Genomic DNA, 9,543 nt, shown 5'->3' with positions numbered 1-9,543 from the left:
AGAGGACTTGAAGTACTCTGCTCCATGCTCTTCTTGCCTGCATGGTTTGTGAAGAGAAGTCAGCCGTAATTCTGATCGGTTTTCCTTTGAATGTGATCTGCTTCTTTTCTCTAGCGGCTTTCAGTAGATTATTCTTGTGCTAAATTTCTGGGATCTTGACTATTATATGTCTCGGTGTGTTTTTCATTGCTTTGAGGTTACTTGGCATTCTGTATGCTTCAGTTACCTGAACATCAGATTGTTTCCTCATATTTGTGAAGTTTTCTGCCGTTACTTCTGCCCATATTTTTTTAATGTCATTTGTATTGACTCCTTCTTTCTCATTGATGCCTATTAGTCTCACATTGCTCATCTTTGCATCATCTTGCAGGTGATGGATTATTCTTTCCTGCATCCTAGTTGTTTTTAAGAGATCCTTTCTGACCTTTTCACTAGCTGCACCAGCATCTTCAAGATCTAAAACTCTGTCTTCACTGTCACTTAAATGGTTTTGCAAGCTTGTGATTGGGATTTTAATTTCCTCTATATCTCTTTGACTCTGCTTCATGCAATCTATTTCTTTCCTGTATCGCTCATTCAAGGAATCTGTCATTTTTCTTATCTCTATATTTTTTATCAATGTCCACCTCAGAAGCAGTTATAAATTTGTTTACTGCAGTGTTTTTTTCAGATTGGGTTTCCTCCCTATGTTTCTGTAGTTGCTTCTTTACTTCACATGTTATGAGTTCTGAGAATTCTTTTTTTATTTCAGAAAAGAATTGTACTCTGAGTTCCTCTACATCTTTCTGCTGTTGCTTATTTACTATCGATGCTATTAATTCATGCATTTGAGCTGAGCTAGTGTCCTCTGCACTTGTTCTGGGTGGCCATCGGGTTTCCTCCATATGTTTCTGCATTTGATTCTTTAATGCAGATGTTATTAATTCAGGGATTTCTTTTTTTATTTCCAATCTGAGTTCCTGTATACCTTTATGCAGCTGTTTTTTTTTTATTTCAGAAGCCGTTGATTCATTGCTTTCAGCTGTGTGTTTCCCAAATTGTTCTGTGTTAGTGTCCTCTGCACTTGTTATGTTTGGGCTTGGGTTCTGAACTTGCATTTTGATCCTTCTCATCATTTTGTGTAGCACTGTCTCCTGACCTTTGTTGTAGATCTTCGTTAAGTTATAACCTTAGCACGTGTTGAAGTTCCGATGCAGATCTACAAAGTTTGGATTTATCAAGCTGTGCCTGGCTTGGTTCTGGCTGCTGTGCTTAGCTCCTTCCTGCTGCTGCCCTTGAGGGTGAATCTGTTGTGCCCCTCTGGCAAGATTTTCTGCTCCTGGACTAGCTGGGTGGTTCTATCCTCTAAACTCTCTGCAGGAATTTCAGCTGCAGGGTTTCACCCCATGCCTCAATGCCAGGCCTGAGCTGAGCCTGGAGTGGACGAGGTAGAGTAGTGGGGAGAGGAAGGTCTCCCAACTACTCACCAGACATGGGCTATGTCTGGGTCTTAGGGTTCCCGGAACTAGGAAGAAATTCCTACTCGGAGGGCAGGGTGGGGGAGGTGCTCTGCAGTGGTGGGGGGCATCCCAAAGGGATGGAAGAGGTTCTCACCCATGCTGCACCTGGGCTGGGACCAGTAATAGGTCCTGCTGGTGCAGGGTAGCCGGAAGCTCTCCCACACACTCACCAGACCTGAGCTAGGACTGGGTCTCTAAATCTTCTATTTCTCTACTGATCCCTGACTGTTCAATTATTGAAAATTGCACGTTGAAGTTTCTGTTTCTATTGAATTGTATATTTCTTCATTTCTAAGAATATTTCCTGAATGAATTCTGAGACTCTGCTATTAGGTAAATAACTATTTTTATTGTTTTATGGACTAACAGATTAATTTATTAGTCTCATAAAATTCTTCTATTATTTTTAGTAGCATTTTATCTTAAAATATATTTTTTCTGATAGTATCAACCCCCCTCCAAAAATATTTTAATGTTATATCTTTTCTAACTTGCATTTTTAACTTTTATTTATACTGAACCAGTAGTGTGTTTCATGTAGACAACATAGGCTTACTTGTATAGTTAGCCACGCAGCTAAGCTTATTTTCTCAATTGAAGGTTTTAATCAATTCATATTTAAATTTATTGTTGATAATAATTTGATTTACATGTGCCACTTTTTCTTTTGTTTTCTGTGGAATTCATGTATTTTTGCTTTTTCAGTCTTCATATATTTTTCTTATCTGCATAAAAAATATTTCCTCTAAGCTTGCCTTTTAATCCTTTATTGTTCTATTATATATATATATATATATAACATCTATTATATATTTTGTATGGTTAATATAATTTATGATGTACATAGTACCTTTCATGTGATATATATACAAGTAATTAATTAATTCTAGTGATATAAATATTACTTCAATAAGGTTACCTCCCTTCTCTCTGTTTGGTGCTGTTATTGTACATGTCATATGTACATACCCTCATTTATTATAAATCAACCACAATGATTGTATACAACTTTGGTTACATTACTCTCTTCATTCTTTCTCTTATGTTATTCTTCTGGACTTGTTGCTATCTAGAGTCATTTCCTTAGCCAAATACAGCTTTGTTCCAAACCCATCTTTTGAATAGTTATTGGTAGCATATCTTCTATATCTTACAGACTTCATATAAACAGAATGTTCTTTAAAAATGCTTTTAAAATAAGTTATATGATTTATCTACCTTTATTTTCATGTTACCATCTTCAGATTTACTGTTTTATGTTACTGGTTTTGGTTTTTTTTTAATTACATGACACAAAAAAGCTTGGGTGTCATAGCACGCATTTTTAAGTCTAGCACCCTGGGAGGCTTAGGCAGGGGGATGGCAAGTGCAAGTCCTTCCTGGACAACTTAGTGAGAGATTACAACTCAAAACCAAAAGTAAAAATAACTGTAGATGCAATGGCCCTGGATGCAAAACCCAGAAAAAATGCTACAATTTAAAATATGTTCATGATATACTTTTTATTTATCTATTCATACATGATCTTTTTTGGCTAGATATCATTCTCATTTTTCCCCTTTTGGCCTTTTTGAGATAGGGTCTTGCTATGCAGCTCAGGCTGGCCTTGAGCTCACTTTGTAACCCACACTGGTCTCAAACTCGCAGTGATTCTCCTGCCTCAACCTCCCAAGTGCTGGGATTACAGGTGTGCACCACTAGGCCTAGCTCATTCGCATACTTTACTTCTGAGAGGAACTTTTGTATTTTTTTCCTAATTAAGTTCAGTGTCTGAGTTGCCTAGGGTAGCTGACATCTTTTATCTATGTGTTTGGGCCTCGTTTTCCTATTTCTTTAGATATTGCATAATTTGTTGAAAACTAGATATTTGTACAAAATAACTACTCTGATCATGATAAGTGTTTCTTTTCTGGGATTTATTGTTGTGTTTTTCTCTTTGCTTGTTTGACTTTCTTGAATTTATTCGTCTGTATTCTGCGACACATGTCACCCAGTCAGCTTGTTTAGAATTCACTTCCTGATTAGACTGTTGCCCTTAAATGCTCTCCATACACGTTTGTTCCCACGACTTCCAAGGGTCTTGTGATTGCTAAGCAGACTCTCAATGTTCCTGGCACCTATTCACCACCTTGGCACAGTTTTCTCCTCACTTCCACAGTCAACGTCAGCCAAAGGTGAGATTATTTCCTTATTGGATTTCCTCCAGCTCTGTGTGGAGTTCTGCACTTATTTTTCTACATGTCTCTTTCCTTCTAGATTTCCAGGAATATATCAAAAATTTTTAAATATCCTTATGCACATATCCAGATTTTCCTTTCCAGAGATTTTGGTGAGCTTCTTACAAATTCAGCTGTTATTATGGCTTTATTGATAGCTATCACTGATTGTTTTCAAAAGCTGCTCTTTCCCATTACTGGAGCACAGAGTCAGATAAATCATAGCAGCCTCTGCCAGTAGGCTTAGAAGGAACTTCAAGATCAGTCATTTAGTGACAATTCCTTGAGAATAATTGAATATTTTGAAAATCTGATGCTTCAGAAATACCAGAAAAAGCTTGTCTAGCCACATTCCTGGCTATCTCTCCAGGGTACATTCTAGACAATGCATGTCCTTATTTTAGTGTCTTTGGTAAACTAGATGAGCTGACAGTTCACTTAATCATCCAGTCCTGGTTACTTTTTGCTTTCACTTAGTAGTATAAACTACACCCACTTATTGTATTATAGTTATGAAAGTTAGAAGTTTAAATTTCCTTAACTTTATTTTTCCTGAAGGATTTTGGGAAAAAACAATTCTTTGTTTGCCTTTTCCAGCACAAGGCAGCCTCCATTCTTTAGCTTCCTCAGCATTCAAAGTCCGGAATGCAGTGTTCTTTCTTCTTTTACTTTTTACCTTGCCTCCTAAAAGGGTAAGTGTGGCTGGCTGGGTATGGTGGTGCGAGCCTGTAACACCAGCACTAAGGAGACTGAGGCAGGAGGATCGCTGCAAGTGTAAGGCCAGCCTGGGCCACAAAGTGAGTTCAAAGCCAACCTGAACTGCATAGCAAGACCTTGTCTCCACAAGAAGGACACTATGATTCTATGAATCCCACACAGAAAATACGAAATACTAGCACACAACAAGATCTGTGCTTGGTTATACCTTCAGATTCGATTGATAAGTAAGGAACCAGAAGTTCTGTCTTTGTGTATTATGAGATGTACATGTTGGGTGAACATTATTCTGTCCATTACCGTATAACTACTGTAGTGTGAGGCTTCAGTGCAGGAGGAGAGAGGGAATAGAAATAAGGGAGCTTGAGGGCTTAAAAGCACACTCTGCTGACTGAGCTGCCTGGTGTCTTGGTAGAATAATGCACTTCAAATTGTTGTAAATCCTTAATTTTCAGAATTCTGAAAAAGTTGATTCTGACATCTACTTACAGGTGTTCTGAAAGCTTTTCTTGTAAAGCAGACAATCAGAAAGTGTTACTCTAAATTCGTGTGTGTGTGTGTGTGTGTGTGTGTGTAAGTGACAGAATCACCAGGTATGCAGAGACTCTTGGAATTAAGAACATCAAGCCATGCCATCTATGTGCCTCGGTATATATGTAGATATGCCTTACATATGGTGAATATACTTTTAAAGAGCTCTACCTGCAAAGTAATTCATATAGATTGCAATAATCATAGTGTCTTTACAAATTAAATATTAATATATATAGTTTTTAAAAAATTTTATTTACTTGATATAAAAATTTGAACTGTGTCTCCATACTCAGTTCAACTTGTAGTGCTCCTCCTGTCTCAGCCTCCCCAGGGCTGGCATTACAGGCATGCACCACCATGCCCAGTTTTGGTGGCTGGCAGGGCACCCCCCAGGTTCTGGGCCCAACAAAGCATGCAGCACTGGGGATCGAACCTGCGTCCTTGTGCTTGCCAGGCAGATGCTTACCCCTCTAAGCTATCACACCAGCCCTTATACAGATATGTTTAATATTTGTTAATTTGTATACATTCATTGGGTTCTAAATTCATGTTATTAAATAAGAAGTTATAATGTAATCATGGTGAATAAACTGGCGAGTTTTCATGTTTCCTCAAAGAATCTCCACTTAAATTGTTGCCCACTTCATACTTCCCTCTAGTATGATAAAGCAGGGTATGATTTCTAGTAGATATAAACACTGTTTTGAACACTGTCACAACTTAAGTGCTTCCTATATCACAGGTTTTCAAGGAATAATAATAATTGCTCAGTTATATAAAGCACATCTGTGCCCTCAGAGAAAATGATCATGTTAAAGCCGGCTTTAATCAAACATGTTAGGCTTATTAATTCTGGAAGAAAATTCTTTCCTTCTTTATAAGATAACATATGTAGAAAGTAGCATGTCTCTAGAAAGAGTTCACAGTTAGTTGAATGTGGGAATTAACAGGCCATTCCTAGATCAACTTTCATCTCAGTTTTACAGAGAAGTTATGTGAATCCAAGAGATGGTATTGTCACTTTAATATCTTGATGGAAACCTAGAAAGAAAGCCCAGGGATTCCAAAGAGGAAGAGCAAGAGGAGCCGTGAAGGATCATAGGATGGAAGTGGGGAGGACAGAAGCAGAGAATGTAACAGGGTACATAATATATTTTGTACACTTTACTAGTTATAAGCCAGGAAAGAAGATAAGGTTGGAGGCTTTCTTACGCTGCAATCACAGCATTGGTTTCTGTGATCTGTAGATGGAAACATAGATGTCTGTCTCTTGCCTATCTGAGATGCTGAGGGATTAACACTAAATTTATAAATCAAGTTATTCTGTATAAAAAAAAACCCAAGATTTTTCTCTCATGCAATTGATAGCAATGAATTAAATTATGGCCAAATAAGATTATGGCCCTGTTTGCTTGAAGACCATAGTTTTCTGGTAGAATTACAAAAATCTCCATTTTTTGGCCATGAAGGGGACCACAAAACAAAAGATCTAAACAGAAGGAAGCCATCACCTATAGACACCAACATTTGGACACACTGGGACTGAGGATGAAGTGACTGATTACCTTGGAAATCTGAGTGAAGAGGCTTGGTCTCTGCCTGGCTCCCAGTTATCAGGCTTTCGCTGTTACTGTAAGGAGGTGTCTAAGGTATCTGCGGAGATCCAGTTACCCAGTAAACATTCTATTCAGAACCCTGCAGGCAATTAGTTCTAGGAAGCTTGCTTGTGATTTTACAAAAAGCTGCTAACATTTCTGGTGGCCTGAAATTGTAGGCAGAGGCTCTAGGCAGAGGCTCTAGGAGGAGTGTGAAACACTACACAGGCTCAAAGTAAATAGATGACCCAGGCGAGGCCATCTCTCATAACATATTGATTTCTAAAGGACTTACCACTTACCACTCTTGGATAAAGAATGAATACAGTGGGCCTGCCCCTTAGCTCAGTTCTTTAAGTGGCTCCTTCAACAAAGCAGTCAGGCTCAGGTTGCTGAGGTTCGATCCCCAGGACTCAAGCCAGCCAAACCTGACCTGAGGGCATTGGGAGCAAAAAAAGAATGAATACAGAAACAGCTTAAAGCATTACATTGTGGACCACAAATGGTCGAGGAGACCTGCTCACGTTCCTCTGAAGTACCAGTTTCCTTGTCTTCACGTGTGTGAGAGGATGCTACTGAGAAGTACCCCCTTTCGGTCATATAAAAAGACTAATAGGATGTAAATTAGAGCAACAAATTTTATAACAAGCTTTGGGGAAAGGAGAAGATGAGGACTTTAGTACCTAAACATAGGACTGAAGAAATTCAAATCAGAAGAACAATAACAGTACATGAGGACTAGGAAAAAACCAGGACAGAGCTTCCCTCTTGACTTCAGTCTGTCAAGCCCAGCTATACACAATGAAATAGACTTGAGCATCTGCAATTCCTCCCACCAAACCAAAGGATTTGGATTTTTATGGAGACATGTATGTATGCAAGGTAATACCCATCCGGTCCGCAATGCCAGTACAACATCTGTAGGATGTTTCTGTGAAGAGGAACAGATTTAACCACTCATAGCACCAGCTTTTCAGACAAAGCCCACTGACACCACTAAAGGGGAGGAGCACTGGACAGATGATGTCATCGAGTGAAAGATGAACTTAGTCTATCCAAAAGGAAGGCTAACTTCTCCCTGGAGAAGAGAAACAAGGCCAAACAGGTCAGAACAAACAGGAATTTTATGAGCCTCTCACCCAACTAACATGCTGAAAATCCCTCTGGTAGTGAGATGAAGAAGAGCAGATGGGTATTCCAGAACTGTGTTCTATTGACTGACAGTAACTTCCAAGACAGGTTGAGGAAAGCTGACAGACAGCAGTGATTAAAGGAGATTTTGATTGACTGTCTCAATATAGTACAACCAGAATTCTGAGTAGTAGATATGTTCCCCCTCTCCTTTCATCAGCCAAAAGTGCTTTCTCAATTCTTTCAATTACTGAAAAGACTATGCCATAATTTTTTACATTTACCAAAGTTATGAGGTTAGACAAATATCTCAAGAACCGAAATTGAAAAAGATTAGTATTTGTACTCTAAGCTTTATCATTAAGAGATTTTACAGCCTCAGTTTTCTTCTCTAAATATGATACTTTTAGGTATTTTTCTAGTTATAAAATTTGTGTCTAGCAGGGACTGGGATTCGATCCGTGGCAGGCCGTGCTGGCCCCACCACTGGGGCATACTGAGATAGCGAATAAGACTGGATATGGTAGTACGTGCCTGTAATCCCAGATCTTGAAGCTGAAAACAGGAGTATCACTAGGAGTCCCATCTGTGTAACAGGCCCTGTACACCCTGTACTAAATACATTTAAAATAAACTTCTGAGGGCTTTGGGAGATGGTTCAGTGGAATAAGTGCTTCCCTGGAAAGTGCAAAGGCCTGAGTTCAATCCCCGGTTTCGCCAAAAAATAAACAAATAAATAATAAATAAAAATGAAATAAAATAAAATCCTGTGTCTTGGATATATTGTCAAATACTCTTCTTTGATGATTGAAGGAACTTCAAATGCTTATGGTTTGTTTGTTTGTTTTTGTATTTTTGCCGGGGAGACGGCTCAGTGGAATAAATGCTTCCCTGGCAAGTGCAAGGGCCTGAGTTCAATCCTTGGTTCCAGAAAAAACAAAAACAAAAACAAACAAACAAACAAAAACTCCTGCAAAGCAGGGCAGTGTATTTCTAGGGGGCTGGGGAGATAGCTCAGTGAAATAAATGTTTGCTTGGAAAGCACAAGTTCCTGAGTTTGATCCCTGGTACCACAAAAAAAAAAAAAAATTCTGTTTTTGTATTTTTTAGGGAAGGGTCTACAGGGTGTTCAGGGTAGGCTTAACCTACTTTTCTGAAAGTCTGGACAGAAGAAAATGTGAAGAAAGAAGTTCTCCACGCTTCCTAGCATGTTACTTGGCTGGAGCATTACGTTTTTGCTCTCATTACCACTGCGGGGCTCAGGCCCTTAGGCCTCGATTGGAATCTGCTCTGTTAACTCCTGGTTCTCTGAACTTTAAACTCACAGTGAATTACATGACTGGATTTTCTGGGTCTCCAATTTACAGACTGGTGATTAGGGAACTTTTGCCATGCAATAATAAATAAAGAATTTTATTGGGCCCAAGAGCTAGCTCAGTAAAATAAGTGCTTGCCTGGCAAACACAGGGTCCTGAGTTCAATCCCCAGTATCGGAGGGGTGCAGAATTATATAATCCAATTACACAGGCTGGGCCTGGTGACACAGGCATGCAATTCCAGCACTCTTGGAGACTAAGGCAAGAGGATCAGAAATTTGAGCCTAGCCTTGGCAATTTTGTGATTTAACAAGATGCTAATTCAAAGTTAAACATAAAAGCAAGGTCCTGCCAAATAGCTCAGCAGATTAAAGTGTGGGCAAGCAGGTGCAGGAGCTGGGGATTCTCTCCCCGGGCTTGCTGTGCCCGCCGCGCCCCTGGGTCACACTGAGACTGCAATTGAGACTGGGCATGGTGGCCTGCACCTGTAATCCCAGCTCTTGGGAGACTGTAAACAGGCGGATCACTACAAGTC

At 39.3% G+C, this 9,543-nt stretch overlaps 1 protein-coding gene across 1 annotated transcript in view; it reads right to left on the bottom strand.

Moving 5' to 3' along the window:
• Positions 1 to 6,607, bottom strand: part of LOC111816199 (phospholipid scramblase 1-like) — a 37,943-nt gene extending 31,336 nt beyond the window's left edge. Inside the window, exon 1 of the mRNA XM_023712935.1 lies at positions 6,532 to 6,607. The gene's annotated coding sequence lies outside the window, so the exon portion shown is untranslated. The remainder of the gene's footprint in view (positions 1 to 6,531) is intronic.
• Positions 6,608 to 9,543: the final 2,936 nt, after the last annotated feature.

The sequence above is a fragment of the Octodon degus genome, unplaced genomic scaffold (genome assembly GCF_000260255.1).
Source record: "Octodon degus isolate 3935 unplaced genomic scaffold, OctDeg1.0 scaffold00028, whole genome shotgun sequence".
NCBI lineage: Eukaryota > Metazoa > Chordata > Mammalia > Rodentia > Octodontidae > Octodon > Octodon degus.
This window is presented reverse-complemented; position numbering and strand designations above follow the sequence as displayed.